The 17,238-nt window shown below is 43.3% G+C and overlaps 1 pseudogene; it reads left to right on the forward strand.

Moving 5' to 3' along the window:
* Positions 1 to 224: 224 nt before the first annotated feature.
* On the forward strand, positions 225 to 343 carry LOC124796908 (annotated as a pseudogene).
* The last annotated feature ends 16,895 nt before the right edge of the window (positions 344 to 17,238 follow it).

Here is a 17,238-nt window from a genome sequence, read left to right on the forward strand (position 1 = left end):
ACATTTTTCATTAGTTCCTTTCTCTTGGTATGTAATCACGCATGGTGTCGATAGGCACTTCCAAAAGTGACAGTGGATTGCTGCAGTGAAAACTAGCATTTCGGGCCTCGCGTGTTCCTACATTTCTCTGAAACCAAAACTGATCTTCCCCCAAGGTCTTACTGCATATGTGCCAGTTGACTGCAAATCTGACTACGGCGTGCGAACCATAATCTACGATGAAAGTCAACAGCCATACCTTGTTGAATACAAACGTTCTCGTCCAATCACCAAAGTTAAGCAAAATCAGGCCCGGTTAGTACTTGGATGGGTGACCCCCTGGGAACATCGCGTGTTGTTGGCTCCTGTTCATTTTGCCGCGCAAGCACCCGTGCGGTCTGGGGCGCCTTGCCACGGTTCGCGCGGCTCCCCCTGTCGGAGGTTCCAGTCCTCCCTCTTCGGCATGGGTGTGTGTGTGTTGTTCTTAGTGTAAGTTAGTTTAAATTAGATTAAGTAGTGTGTAAGCCTAGGGACCGTTGACCTCAGCAGTTTGGTCCCATAGGAACTTACCACAAATTTCCAGAACCGCGCTGCTCCTACGGTCGCAGGTTCGAATCCTGCCTCGAGCATGGATGTGTGTGATGTCCTTAGGTTAGTTAGGTTTAAGTACACTACTGGCCATTAAAATTGCTACACCAAGAAGAAATGCAGATGATAAATGGGTATTCATTGGACAAATGTATTATACTAGAACTGACATGTGATTACATTTTCACGCAATTTGGGTGCATAGATCCTGAGAAATCAGCACCCAGAACAACCACGTCTAGCCGTAATAACTGTCTTGATACGACTGCGCATTGAGTCAAACAGAGCATGGATGGCGTGTACAGGTACAGCTGCCCATACAGCTTCAACACGATACCACAGTTCATCAAGAGTAGTGACTGGCGTATTGCGACGAGCCAGTTGCTCGACCACCAGTGACCAGACGTTTTCAATTGGTGAGAGATCTGGAGAATGTGGTGGCCAATGCAGCAGTCGAACATTTTCTGTATCCAGAAAGGCGCGTACAGGACCTGCAATATGCGGTCGTGCATTATCCTGCTGAAATGTAGGATTTCTCATGGATCAAATGAAGGGTAGAGCCACGGGTTGTAACACATCCGAAATGTAACGTCCACTGTTCAAAGTGCCGTCAATGCGAACAAGAGGTGACCGAGACGTGTAACCAATGGCACGCCATACCATCACGCCGGGTGATACGCCAGTATGGCGATGACGAATACACACTTCCATTGTGCGTTCACCGCGATGTCGCCAAACACGGATGCGACCATCATGATGCTGTAAACAGAACCTGGATTCATGCAAAAAAATGACGTTTTGCCATTCGTGCACCCAGGTTCGTCGTTGAGTACACCATCGCAGGCGCTCCTGTCTGTGATGCAGCGTCAAGTGTAACCGCAGCCATGGTTTACGACCTGATAGTCCATGCTGCTGCAAAAGTCGTCGAACTGTTCGTGCAGATGGTTGTTCTCTTCCAAACGTCCCCATCTGTTGAGTCAGGGATCGAGACGTGGCTGCACGATCCGTTACAGCCATGCAGATAAGATGCCTGTCATCTCGACTGCTAGTGATACGAGGTCGTTGGGATTCAGCACGGCGTTCCGTATTACCCTCCTGAACCCACCGATTCCGTATTCTGCCAACAGTCATTGGATCTCGACCAACGCGAGCAGCAATGTCGCGATACGATAAACCACAATCGCGGTAGGTTACAATCCGACCTTTATCAAAGTCGGAAACGTGATGGTACGCATTTCTCCTCCTTACACCAGGCATCGCAACAACAACGTTTCACCAGGCAACGCCGGACAACTGCTGTTTGTGTATGAGAAATCGGTTGGAAACTTTCCTCATGTCAGCACGTTGTAGGTGTCGCCACCGGCGCCAGCCTTGTGTGAACGGTCTGAAAAGCTAATCATTTGCATATTACAGCATCTTCTTCCTGTCGGTTAAATTTCGCGTCTGTAGCACGTCATCTTTATGGTGTAGCAGTTTTAATGGCCAGTAGTGTAGTTGTAAGTCTAGGGGACTGACGACCTCAGATGTTAAGTTCCATAGTGCTTAGAGCCATTTCAACCATTTCACAGCAGACCAACGACGAGGACACGACTGCGACCGGGAAATGCTACATTGCGAAGTCTTCAGCTGCACATTCGGTATAATTAGTACAGGTCGTCGTCACTGCCGATATATTTTCTGCGGCTGGCATTACTAAATAAGCTGCGATGCCATTGTATCCAGCTGCTGTGCAGAGGGTGAGGGGGTGCAGCAGAGTGGGGGCGGCAAGTGTCCGGGAGACGGGCGGCCGGCCGGCGGCTGACGCGGGGGCGTGGCCGTGACAAGCAATTGGCGGGCGGCGGGTTGCGTCGTGCCGCCCGCGGTCGTGCTCGTGCTCGTGCTCGTGAACGTGAACGTGTTTGTCAGGCCGCGTGGCCGCCGCCTGCCCTCGCCCCCGGCCACACATCGCTATTCATCTCCGGCATTGTGCGCCGACAAAGCCGTCCCGGCGCCGGGGACCGCGCCTCACCCGGGGCCCGCCTTATAATTACAAGCGCGAACACCGGGGCCGGCAACTGACGACACCTCGCAGCTACGACTGCTATTTTTAGTTTTCTAAATTGGCCCGGTATAACCAGCCTTTCGCATACACAACATTCTACAAGTCTTGTTTTGTAAGTAAAACCGCATTTTCCCATACGCGATTGGCAATTTTTTATTTTTCATTTTATTATTATTATTATTGTTCTAAGGCATCATCAGTGGGATCTATAACGATTCACTTTTGTTACTTTTACATTATCAAACAGTTCACTTCGCGATATTTTTATGTAAATAACCAATTAATTACGGTTTGCTGTGATCTGCGTTTCCTCTCATCTGGTCTGGACGTCGCACTACCACTATATTTCCGACACATAAGCACAATTCTGTATTTCGAACTTTTTCACATTGTTCACCATGTTTCTCCTTCTTTTTTGTGGTGTACTTTTATTCTTTCTGTCAGTCGATATATCTACCTCTTCGGACTCTCTGCTTTTAACAACGTAAATATTGTACATTGTAAGTTCATTACATGTTTCCTCCTCTTTGGTTTGTTTACATACACGTTGCCAACCTAACGAAGTATATGTTCAAAACCAACATCTATTCGTGATGTTTTTATAGTGTGTGTGTGTGTGTGTGTGTCTGTGTGTGTGTGTGTGTGTGTGTGTGTGTGTGTGTGAGGGAGGCAGAGAAAGAGAGAGAGAAAGAGTGATTGACTGAGTGAGTGAGTTCAAATGGCTCTGATCACTATGGCACTTAACTTCTGAGGTCATCAGTCCCTTAGAACTACTTAAACCTAACTAACCTAAGGACATCACACACATCCAGGCTCGAGGCAGGATTCGAACCTGCGACCGTAGCAGTCGCCCGGTTCCAGACTGTAGCGCATAGAACCGCTCGGCCACCTCGGCCGCCTATTTTACTATGACACTCCAAAAAATCAATCCCTCATAGTAACGGGTACGAAAATATTCTGTATCGTTCTAACCTAACAACATCTAATTTAACCAATTGGTAGCACTACTTTTTACACAGATGTCACATAAACACAAGTACACATTAAGGATCAAACATTTGCCACATTTTGCAACCAATTAGATGCCAAACCAATATCAATCATTTATGTTGATTGTTTGTTGAATAATATTGTCATGTTGTTGTTGTGGTCTTCAGTTCTGAGACTGGTTTGATGCAGCTCTCCATGCTACTCTAACCTGTGCAAGCTTCTTCATCTCCCAGTACCTACCGCAACCTACATCCTTCTGAATCTGCTTAGTGTATTCATCTCTTGGTGTCCCTCTACGATTTTTACCCTCCACGATGACCTCCAATACTAAAATGATGATCCATTGATGCCTCAGAACATGTTCTACCAACCGGTCCCTTTTTCTAGTCAAGTTGTGCCACAAACGTCTCTTCTTCCCAATTCTATTCAATACCTCCTCATTAGTGATGTGATCTACCCATATAATCTTCAGCATTCTTCTGTAGCATCACATTTCGAAAGCTTCTGTTCTCTTCTTTACCAAACTATTTATCGTCCATGTCTCACTTCCATACATGGCTACACTCCATACAAATACTTTCAGAAACGACTTCCTGACACTTAAATCTATACTCGATGTTAACAAATTTCTCTTCTTCAGAAACGCTTTCCTTGCCATTGCCAGTCTACATTTTATATCCTCTCTACTTCGACCATCATCAGTTATTTTGCTCCCCAAATAGCAAAACTCCTTTACTACTTTAAGTGTCTCATTTCCTAATCTAATTCCCTCAGCATCACCAGACTTAATTCGACTGCATTCCATTATCCTCGTTTGGCTTTTGTTGATGTTCATCTTATATCCTCCTTTCAAGACACTGTCCATTCCATTCAAATGCTCTTCCAAGTCCTTTGCTGTCTCTGACAGAATTACAATGTCATCGGCGAACCTCAAAGTTTTTATTTCTTCTCCATGGATTTTAATACCTACTCCGAATTTTTCTTTTGTTTCCTTCACTGCTTGCTCAATATACAGATTGAATAACATCGGGGAGAGACTACAACCCTGTCTCACACCCTTCCCAACCACTGCTTCCCTTTCATGTCCCTCGACTCTTATAACTGCCCTCTGGTTAATGTACAAATTTTAAATAGCCTTTCGCTCCCTGTATTTTACCCCTGCCACCCCCAGAATTTGAAAGAGTGTATTCCAGTCAACATTGTCAAATGCGTTCTCTAATCTACAAATGCTAGAAACGTAGGTTTGCCTTTCCTTAATCTTTCTTCTAAGATAAGTCGTAAGGTCAGTATTGCCTCAGGTGTTCCAATAGTTCTACGGAATCCAAACTGATCTTCCCCGAGAACGGCTTCTACCAATTTTTCCATTCGTCTGTAAATAATTCGTGTTAGTATTTTGCAGCTGTGACTTATTAAACTGATAGTTCGGTAATTTTCACATCTGTCAACACCTGCCTTCTTTGGTATTGGAATTATTATATTCTTCTTGAAGTCTGAGGGTACTTCGCCTGTCTCGTACATCTTGCTCACCAGATGGTAGAGTTTTGTCAGGACTGGCTCTCCCAAGGCTGTCAGTAGTTCTAATGGAACGCTGTCTACTCCTGGGGCCTTGTTTCGACTCAGGTCTCTCAGTGCTCTGTCAAACTCTTCACGCAGTATCGTATCTCCCATTTCATCTTCATCTACATTCTCTTCCATTTCTATAATATTGTCCTCAAGTACATCGCCCTTGTATAGACCCTCTGTATACTCCTTCCACCTTTCTGCTTTCCCCTCTTTGTTTAGAACTGGGTTTCCATCTGAGCTCTTGATATTCATACAAGTGGTTCTCTTATCTCCAAAGGTCTCTTTAATTTTCCTGTAGGCTGTATCTATCTTACCCCTAGTGAGACAAGCCTCTACATCCTTACATTTGTCCTCTAGCCATGCTTGCTTAGCCATTTTGCACTTCCTGTCGATCTCATTTTTGAGATGTTTGTATTCCTTTTTGCCTGCTTCAATTACTGCGTTTTTATATTTTCTCCTTTCATCAATTAAATTCAATATTTCTTCTGTTACCCAAGGATTTCTACTAGCCCTCGTCTTTTTACCTACTTGATACTCTGCTGCCTTCACTACTTCATCTCTCAGAGCTACCCATTCTTCGTCTACTGTATTTCTTTCCCCCATTCCTGTCAATTGTTCCCTTATGCTCTCCCTGAAACACTGTACAACTTCTGGTTCTTTCAGTTTATCCAGGTCCCATCTCCTTAATTTCCCACCTTTTTGCAGTTTCTTCAGTTTTAATCTACAGATCATAACCAATAGATTGTGGTCAGAGTCCACATCTGCCCCTGGAAATGTCTTACAATTTAAAATCTGGTTCCTAAATCTCTGTCTTACCATTATATAATCTATCTGAAACCTTTTAGTATCTCCAGGCTGCTTCCACGTATACAGCCTTCTTTTATGATTCTTGAACCAAGTGTTAGCTATGATTAAGTTGTGGTCTGTGCAAAATTCTACAAGGCGGCTTCCTCTTTCATTTCTTAGCCCCAATCCATATTCACCTACTATGTTTCCTTCTCTCCCTTTTCCTACTACCGAATTCCAGTCACCCATGAGTATTAAATTTTCGTCATCCTTCACTATCTGAATAATTTCTTTTATCTCATCATACATTTTTTCAATTTCTTCATCATCTGCAGAGCTAGTTGGCATATAAACTTGTACTACTGTAGTAGGCGTGGGCTTGGTATCTATCTTTGCGACAATAATGCGTTCGCTATGCTGTTTGCAGTAGCTTACCCGTACTCCTATTTTTTTATTCATTATTAAACCTACTCCTGCATTACCCCTATTTGATTTTGTATTTATAACCCTGTATTCACCTGACCTGAAGTCTTGTTCCTCCTGCCACCGAACTTCACTAATTTCCACTATATCTAACTTTAACCTATCCATTTCCCTTTTTAAATTTTCTAACCTACCTGCCCGATTAAGGGATCAGACATTCCACGCTCCGATCCGTAGAACGCCAGTTATCTTTCTCCTGATAACGACATCCTCTTGAGTAGTCCCCGCCCGGAGATCCGAATGGGGGACTATTTTACCTCCGGAATATTTTACCCAAGAGGACGCCATCATCATTTAACCGTACAGTAAAGCTGCATGCCCTCGGGAAAAATTACGGCCGTAGTTTCCCCTTGCTTTCAGCCGTTCGCAGTACCAGCACAGCAAGGCCGTTTTGGTTAGTGTTACAAGGGCAGATCAGTCAATCATCCAGACTGTTACCCTTGCAAATACTGAAAAGGCTGCTGCCCCTCTTCAGGAACCACACGTTTGTCTGGCCTCTCAACAGATATCCCTCCATTGTGGTTGCACCTAAGTTACCGCTATCTGTATCGCTGTATCGCTGAGGCACGCAAGCCTCCCCACCAACGGCAAGGTCCATGGTTCATGGGGGGGGGGGGGGGTCATAATGAAGTTAATTTTAGATTAATAAATTACTTTTCTTAAAATACAGTTCTATTTCAACATTGCCCAACTACCTGACTGCACCACTTTCCACAGTCAATCGATAAAATAGTTTGACCACATAACACAAATTTCTGACAGTCTTTGGTAAGAAAATTGTGGCACCAAGATTACTTTTAGGATTTAGGCCAGGAAACTACCTGAGGTGGTATGACTTGGATCAATAATAGTCTGTATGCACAAGTAAATTCAATTATATTAGTGAAAGAACACATAAAATGTAGTGGCACACGTAATTTACAACGCTAGTAAAGAATACAATGGCTGGGGCTGCGATGCGAAGCATTTAGTCGTCGTCGAATATAGTGTCGCTTGAGTACCAGCGTTTACAAAGCTCACCAATTAACGGTTGACACAGAGAACTGCTTACGCATTTCACATCCTCACCACCGGAGTGAACGACCATTCCACACAATATTTCCATGGACTCCTGCCAATCCACGAAAATGTGTCATGTCCTCGCCATCTCTTCCTCGGCCTCCGCACGCCCCTTCTTGTAATAGAATTGTATTCCACTGCTTTCCAAGGATTCACTGAGGGAACACACGGAGTACATGTTTTTTCCAATGAAGCTTTCGTTGGATTACTTTTTCAGTAATGCTGTACCCCCCGCCCTCCACTTATTTCTTCATTTCTTTTTCTGTCTTCTCTTTTGTAGCGTTTCACTGATGTAACGAACTGCATTTCTGATGTTTGAAGTTGTCATACACGGTGTCCGAAAAGTCTTCCCCTGGTTACATAAATTGATAACTCAGGCTAGAAGTAAGATACAAACATGAAACTGGTTTCTAATTGTTTAGAAACTATCAAAGTTTGTTTCACACATAAGTAAACTTCCACTTCCATTGTTGCCCAATGACAGTACACGTCGATATGACTTTGCGGTCGAAATGCTATCACGTATTGAGGACGATGATGGTTATCTCAGACGAATTGCCTTTTCCGACGAAGCGACCTTTTTTGTCAGTGGAGTAGTGAATCGCCATAATGTGCGCATTTGTGGTTCACAACCCCCTGGCGAGGTCATGGAGTGCACCAGAGGCAGTCCAAAGGTGAATGTTTGGTGCGCGCTATTGCACGATCGAATTATTGGGCCATTCTTCTTCGCTGAGGCTACCATCACACCTGCAGTGTATCTGGACATGTTGCAACAGTATGCTGTTCCTCAGCTGCTTCAGTATCACCCGGCTGTCTTGTTTCAGCAAGACGGTGCACCGCCTCATTGTGGTTTGGACGTCCGTGCCTATCTCGATATGACCTTTCCTGGGCGATGGATTGGTCGTGATGGGCCAACGGTTTGGCCTCCACGCCCTCCTGACATAACCCCCTTAGATTTCTTTTTATAGGGTTATGTCTAGGGCGAGGTCTACCGAACACGTGTACCAGATCTCGAAACCCTGCGGCAACGGATAACCACAGTCGTTGAATCACTCCCTCCAGTGATGACTTAACAAAATTTTATTTGAATTGGTTTGACCCTTCAGTGTTCTTATAGCGCCACATCTGTGTTGATACGTGTTAATTTTTTTATTTGTGTTTTTCTCTTCTTCAGAAGTTATATCACGTCGTAGATACTGGGAATAGGCACCTGTTCTATTATTATGTTGATGCTGATTATCTTAGTCCTTCCAGGATACTTTCCTAAAAAAGGGCATTTTTGTTGTTGATATCTTTAGATTATAATTTAGGCTTATAGCGTAAATTTATGTACCGCTATTTGTAATTTGTCTTTACTGTCCTGTAGGGTTACCTGGTCGTCGACAAAGAGCAGTTTATTTAGAAATTTGCCTGGCACAGTTCTTATACGTTCGGGTATTCCGTCTACCATCCATTACCTGACCATGTCGCCGATGTAGGTGTTGAACTGTTTTGATGATATACTACAGACTTGCCTTACTCCATGGTTTATCTCCATTTCTGTTTTCAGCTCTCTGCCAGTATCTATTCTTAGTTTGATTTTTTTATAAACCTTGGTGCACATTTATCAGGTGCATGGGGAAACCTCTTTTCTCCATTGTCAACCAGCGCTTCTTTCCGTGGATGCCGTCGAATGCCTTCTCAAACTCGATAAGTGCTAAGCGTATCCTTAAATTGAATTCCAGACTTTTTTTGTATAATTTGTTTCCGAGTGAAGACATCGTCGACACAAGATACTCCTTTACGGAAGCCTGCTTCATGTTCTAATAAAATTGAATCAGAGATGCTTCGAATACTTTCATTAATTATTTTGCTGTAGATTTTAGGAGAAACATTCAGAAGGCTAATTCCCCTGTAGTTAGTTTTATTACTTCCGTCTCCTTTTTGAAACAGTGAAATAACTTTAGCGTGCTTCCGTCCTTCTGGTATTTCACCTGTGTGCCAGCACATGTTGTATGAATGGGGCATTCTGAATTCCAGAAATGGTCCACCATAAATTATCAGTTCTGAGTTAATTCACCTAACCCAGATGCTTTTTTGTTTTTTGTTTTGGCTTCATATGGCTCTGAGCACTATGCGACTTAACTGCTGTGGTCATCAGTACCCTAGAACTTAGAACTACTTAAACCTAACTAACCTAATGACATCATACACATCCATGCCCGAGGCAGGATTCGAACCTGCGACCGTAGCGGTCGCGCGGTTCCAGACTGTAGCGTCTAGAACCGCTCGGCCACTCCGGCCGGCGTTTTTTGTTTTCTTGAATGCCTATGAGTATCTGTGTATCTGTCTTACAATTTTTTGCTTTTTTCTAATTTGATTATATTTTTCTTTAGCTTCCTCAGTCTGATTCTGTAAGAACTCCCTATTTGCTTTATTTTTCTTCTTTGTGGCTTCTTTTGTCTCTTCGTTCTAAATATTAATTCCTCTTTTTGTATTGGTTTTGGGTTTTTTACCTAGTACTGATTTAGTGACCTGTATTACAGTATTTTTAAATTTAGTTCATTCTTCAGTTAGATCTTCGCCAGAAGGCATTTGTTGGAGTAGATTAGTTGGTCTGCACTGGTGTAGATTCCGTAAACTGCCTTCTTGGATCAGAGGCGCCTTAAAAGTTTTGTTTGGGTTTCTTTCATTTTTCCTCTAGTACAGATTGTAGCCTCGTATTCGATCGGAGATGCGTCCGCCGCGGCGGCTGACTGCTGGCCAGTGCTTTGTCCCCAGTTGGCGCCTCTCCACGCTCCAACCACCTTTTCCACCGGCGCGCTCTTGCCCCCTTAAAACAGAGGGACGTCCCTCCAGCTTTTCCCATCCTACTGTTGCAATCCTGTCGATCCTATGCAAAGACCAGTAACTCATAAAGTATTTCCATAGATTACAAGTTGAGAAATGATTCATATTTGGAACTAAATCAAATATAAACATAAATAGTAACAGAATATTCATAAATCACAAGCAAAACATTATCCATAAGCGACTGAAAATTATGAATGATATAAAGTGTCGGTGTTACAACCGGTTTCAGTCAAAGAGGAGGTGACTGTAAGAAAAATATTGAGTAACCAATGAACAGGTATCATTCTACGTGTCGGATCGTGGAATGTCAGGAGTTTTAATGTGGTAGGGAAGCTATAATACGTGAGAAGGGAATGCAGTGGCTGAATCTAGATGTAGTGTTGCTCAGTGAAGTGAAATGGAAAGCAGGTAAGGATTTCTGGCCAGGCTAATTTACGGTAATATCAAGACCAACAATAATTGGTATTACATGAGTAGGATTAGCCATGTACAGGAAGGTATGGAAAGGGAGTGGATTACTGTGAACAATTAACTGACAGGATTATTCTCATCAGAATCGGCAGCAAACCGAAGCCAGCAATATTAGCTCAGGTATACCTGTACGTGCTGACGTCACAACCAGGAGATGAAGAGGCGATGTTGTTTTATGGTGTTCCTCTGACCGAAGAGTGATTTGTGCAGCTGGCCTCGCTAAACTACCCTCAGTAAGCTTGGTACCTCGGAACCGCTACTGCGACCTACATCTATTGGAACGTAGACAAAGTTCAAATAGTTCAAATGGCTCTGAGCACTATGGGACTCAACTGCTGTGGTCATCAGTCCCCTAGAACTTAGAACTACTTAAACCTAACTAACCTAAGGACATCACACACATCCATGCCCGAGGCAGGATTCGAACCTGCGACCGTAGCAGTCGAAACGTAGACAAAGTACACAAGAACACTGAGCGGGTAAATTATGATGAAAGCTAATAATAGTGTAACCTCCCTACTGTGATTGTTTCTGCCTGGTTTATAGCCTAGCTTTAGCTCCCACTTTGTAAAAGTATACGTATTGTTGAAACTATGTCCTCACAAACTGTAATGCAACTTAAACTTGTATGCTAACCTTTGAATAAGCTGAACGTAATTCTAACTGAATTGTAACTGACCTGAATGCAACCTGTCTTTATATTAAATGCGAAATTGAAGTAAAAGAATTATCTGGCCCTAATCAAAAATTTCACTTACCTCGCGTCTTGATAACGTCGTTGCAGATTTCTCGAAAGCATAACAGCAAACAGCAAGCAGGCAGCGGCTAAGCTTCTAGACTTCTGTTTGTATATACATATTCCATCTGTTGCATTGTCCGGCCCCGGTAGCTGAGTGGTCAGAGTGACAGAATGTCAATCCTAAGGTCCCGGCTAAGGTTCGATTCCCGGCTGGGTCGGAGATTTTCTCCGCTCAGGGACTGGGTGTTGTGTTGTCCTAATCATCATCATTTCATCCCCATCGACGCGCAGGTCGCCGAAGTGGCGTCAACTCGAAAGACCTGCACCAGGCGAACGGTCTACCCGACGGGAGGCCCTGGCCACACGACATTTCATCTGTTGCATTTGGTAATGCGTAATGATAAACAGTGGGGTGGGGAGAGTAACTATTCCTTTGAAATGCTATTCCAAGACAACGATTTCAGAATGAAGTATGTACTGAAAAAAGACAGAGTAAAGCTTCGCGTCATCTTAACACGTAACATTAGTCTGAACAATACTATGCTTAACAAAGCGAACAATGGTTTCAAAAGGGTACAATGTTAACAGAGAATTTCTATAAAAACCAAACATCTTAATCAGTTAATATGTTAATGCATGACTCAGGGAAATGGGGTGGTCTTTCTCTCAGGTCTTGAGCAAGTTAACTAGCTGACAATAGTCATTCCTAGTTGCAGAGTAATACTGTCTTACTTCATACTTCTTCTCTTCAAAAATAACATTATTCAAAATATACAGGGTGATTCAAAAAGAATACCACAACTTTAAAAATGTGTATTTAATGAAAGAAACATAATATAGCCTTCTGTTTTACATCATTACAAAGAGTATTTAAAAAGGTTTTTTTTTCGCTCAAAAACAAGTTCAGAGATGTTCAACATGGTCCCCTCCAGACACTCGAGCAATATCAACCCGATACTCCAACTCGTTCCACACTCTCTGTAGCATATCAGGCGTAACAGTTTGGATAGCTGCTGTTATTTCTCGTTTCAAATCATCAATGGTGGCTGGGAGAGGTGGCCGAAACACCATATCCTTAACATACCCCCACAAGAAAAAATCGCAGGGGGTAAGATCAGGGCTTCTTGGAGGCCAGTGATGAAGTGCTCTGTCACGGGCTGCCTGGCGGCCGATCCATCGCCTCGGGTAGTTGACGTTCAGGTAGTTACGGACAGATAAGTGCCAATGTGGTGGCGCTCCATCCTGCTGAAATATGAATTGTTGTGCTTCTTGTTCGAGCTGAGGGAACAGCCAATTCTCTAACATCTCCAGATACTGTAGTCCAGTTACAGTAGCACCTTCGAAGAAAAAGGGACCAAAAACTTTATTGGCTGAAATGGCACAGAAAAAGTTCACCTTAGGCGAGTCACGTTCATACTGAGTTGTTTCCCGCGGATTCTCAGTGCCCCATATACAGACATTGTGACGGTTGACTTTCCCGTTAGTGTGGAAAGTTGCTTCATCACTAAACACAATCTTTGAAACGAAAGATTCGTCTGTTTCCATTTGAGCAAGGATAAAATCACAGAAATCGATTCTTTTAATCTTATCAGCTGCAGACAGTGCTTGAACCAATTTCAGACGATAAGGTTTCATAACTAACCTTTTTCGTAGGACTCTCCATACAGTTGATTGTGGAATTTGCAGCTCTCTGCTAGCTCTGCGAGTCGATTTTCCTGGGCTGCGAACAAATGCTTGCTGGATGCGAGCTACATTTTCATCACTCGTTCTCGGCCGTCCAGAACTTGTCCCTTTGCACAAACACCCATTCTCTGTAAACTGTTTATACCAACGTTTAATACACCACCTATCAGGAGGTTTAACACCATACTTCGTTCGAAATGCACGCTGAACAACTGTCGTCGATTCACTTCTGCCGTACTCAATAACACAAAAAGCTTTCTGTTGAGCGGTCGCCATCTTAGCATCAACTGACACTGACGCCTAGTCAACAGCGCTTCAAGCGAACAAATGTACAACTAAATGAAACTTTATAGCTCCCTTAATTCGTCGACAGATAGTGCTTAGCTCTGCCTTTTGTCGTTGCAGAGTTTTAAATTCCTAAAGTTGTGGTATTCTTTTTGAATCACCCTGTATACTCTCTTCGCTTTCTGACGTATTCATCTTACTCGTCCTTGCTGTCCTTTAGAGTCAATCTTTCTTCATCTAACGGATACCATCACAAGTCCACCCAGCACTACTGAATACGTCCGCAACCTACAACCCTTCGACTATCAGACTGCGCGGGGGCAAAGATTGTGCTACGACAAGGCCAAAGATTGTTTAACTGTAACGAAACTTGCTCTGTCTCTGACATGCACATCGATGGCATACAAAACTCAAAGCGACATGACCACCTTACAATAGCTAGAGCCCCACCTTCAGAGCAGAGCAGAGTTCGGCAGCAACTTTTCGCTTGCACACAAATTGTGTACATCGTTGAGTCTAGCGTTATTCTTACTTCCCTCTGAATGAAAGTGAACAGTAGCTCTTTAGTCATCCATTTCCAGTTGTGCACTTAATTGTAAGAGTTTACGTATTTTTCGTTTGTTTGTGTAGAGTGAGTTTAATATTTTGGGTTAGTGTTACGTTACCTGTGGCAAAGACAAACATTGATTAAAGGTGGAAAGGGACTGCGACTGTTGTGTATGGATGCAAGGGAATTGGCCATCGTAAATAGCTGAAGTTGTGTTGGCCACGAGCGACATTCTTCAGACTGCTGCCCTGGGCTGGAGTGGCGTTTTGGGCTACCTGAAAAGAATGCTTTGACATCTCTGGACCTTCAGTGTCGCCGGGGATCCCCGACGCCGCTGCGCCTTCCGATACGCACGTCCCGACCAGTCGGTACTCACCTGGCGGTGACTGGAGAACAGAGGGAGAGTTGTGGAAGGCGAAAGTGGGCCCCGGTCGCTGGGCTTTCCCCTTACTTATTAACACACGTTTGCGGTGTTGCCTGCTGCTGAAAGTGCGTCTGAGCCAGCGCAGGACGCCACGCCTGTTGGGACTGTGGCCTATCTTCCTGAGAGGTCTGGACGAGTACAGAGGGTCGGACTTCTTGTCACGGGGAGCTCTAATGCTAGGCGGGTGGAAGAGCCTCTCAGGAAAATGTCTGGCACGTCGGGAGAGAAGGCCAGTGTTCACTCTGTTTGCCCGATGGGGAGTCTCGTCCGAGATGTGGAGGAGACTCTGCCGGCAGCAACTGAGCAGACTGCGTGCAGCCAGCTGAAAACTGAGGCTCGCGTCGGCAAGGATGAGGCCCGCTTCCTGGGTTCAGAGGCCGACCTTGGTTCCTACAGGTGGTTGGCTGATCTGGTGAAGACAGCTGGCCTAGCCCATGCGGTGGACGCAGAGCTATCGTTTTACAGAACTGTTTCCAGAATCGAAGTCGAGTGGAAGGTTTAATTCAGAGCCTCAGACGATTCTCTGACGATCTCGGATGCGGATTTCTCGCCTAACACTATCGGGTGGGGAATTGTAGGATCTCCTTTAGTATGTCTGGCGTGCAGTACACTCAGGAGGCGGTTACTAGGGTAGCGGAAGATAAATGGGGTGCACATGTGGGTTTTTGAGGATAGAGAAATCCTTCCTGTGATGTTACAAAATAAAAGTGATGTTGTTATTCAATGGAAAGTTGGAAATTGAGATTTAGCTTACTGTTTTCTCAATCAAAATTGGCGTAAGAATCATGGATTGACCATTGTCATAAAATATTGCATTATGAGATGTGAATAGTTTTTACTTGCAGTTTCGCGTGGCGTGAGGCAGTCACAACTAGCGTGCTATTGATTAAGAAATTACGTTATCGCCTTTCTAATTACTTCATGATCGTAGATACGATCATACCCGGTTGTGAAGTTATTGTTATGACAAAACAATTTCCTAAGGGACCAGAAAGTTCTTAAGGGCGCAAAAACAACTGTAACATCACACAAAAGGGAAATTCAATATTAAAGCTGATGCAAGAAGACGATAAAACAGTTTTCTTTTTATCAATGTAACACGCACATTGGACTGCTGATCTTGGTGTCTGTAATATTAGCAAAATGCACAATTAAAATGAAAATAATACTGAGGAGATAATAGGAATGAGCACTGCTAAATGATTCAGTATTCCCAGAACAAATATTTATTATAACTAAAACATACATCGTACCTTCAGCTTAGTACTACAATGACGGTAGATTTTTATGTCCGTATCATGTCCATTGAGCGCTCTTTTATATAGCCATTGTCTTCTTTGAGTCGCTCGTGCGTCGTCACGGTAAGTTATAACAGTTCTTTACACTTCACTCAAACTTAGACATAACACGTTTTTATACATTTAGTAAAGATTAGATCAGACTGCCACGAATCTGCGTCCGTCTTACTTGAGAAAAACAGTACAAGTCTCTTTAGCGCTCAAGGCTTCATTTGTTCTCCAGCGAACAAAATAGTGAAGGATCGTATATCTATCCGTATTTTTCTGTTTTTATTGCCGCCCAAAGACGACGAATTACATTATTAGAAAATTCCACCGTCGCTATGCGACGCCTTATTATACATTAATCATTATTTATAAACAAGTATTTGCCTTCTGGCTGAAAGTATTAACTACTCGTATTTGCTGTTTTAATGAAGTCAAAAATAGCGAATATCACATTGCCTCCCATGAGGAGAGAGGGAATGCCGAAGGATTACCTCGATCCTCATGTCCTCGTGAGATATTCGTGATTTTTGGTGTGACATTTGCATAATGTTACTGGCGTACTATGTACATAAATTGAAATTACATTTATAAACATATATCAGATATTTATCATTTTTCAAAATAAAGTTTTTCATTCTTTGTTCATCAGTCACTTCATTCCATAATACCAAGATTAACATTTATGTGCATATTTAAGTTTGGTCCATATTTGCTTATAACAATAAGAGAACGTTCATTTCGCACTTCAGGGGATAGAATTCAGAAATTACTTTCTCTTGAGCTTAACGACTAATACATGAGTACAGTGAGTGCTTATTTTCACCAAACTAGAGTGGACAATGTTCAAGCATCTGTTGACTCATTGTGGTTCAATTACAGTTTAATAACGTGGCACTACACTTCGTGATGCTTTCACTTTCTGTGTTAGCTGTCTACGGCGTTCATCATGCAGTACATCTGTTCTTTCCACTGTGGTGCCAGGAATTCAAGTGGCTTCCCGGGTTTTTATTTACAATATGAAACAGAAGAAGTGGAAAATTATTAGTATAACTTACAACCTATTGGATACATTTGTTAAGGATCGGGACTGGTCTGGAGTTTAGGGTCTTCCTATAGCGCACATTCATTTTCTTTGTCCATCAAGAGACAGGATTATAATTCATTTTAGCAGTGTTCAGGAGTGCCGGTATTAATGGCTTTAAGGCCTGAGTAATCTAACAATCTACTTCTCACTCATCTTACCTTCAACTCTAGAAAATTGCTTAATTTACGTATGAAAATGTAGTCACGCAAGTGTACAAATGTCTTTCCTCCAGTATGTACGATGGAAATCATGGCGGTTAGCAGTTTAAAGTTTGGATTGTTTCGCCACCCACACGTCAGCCACTCACAGCGGCTGCACAGTGTTGCGTGAGCTCCAATACTCAGTATCCGTTCGCGCTCAGGCTGTAACAGAGCTGCTGGTCGTCGATTGCTCCTTTT

The sequence above is a fragment of the Schistocerca piceifrons genome, chromosome 4 (assembly GCF_021461385.2).
Source record: "Schistocerca piceifrons isolate TAMUIC-IGC-003096 chromosome 4, iqSchPice1.1, whole genome shotgun sequence".
NCBI lineage: Eukaryota > Metazoa > Arthropoda > Insecta > Orthoptera > Acrididae > Schistocerca > Schistocerca piceifrons.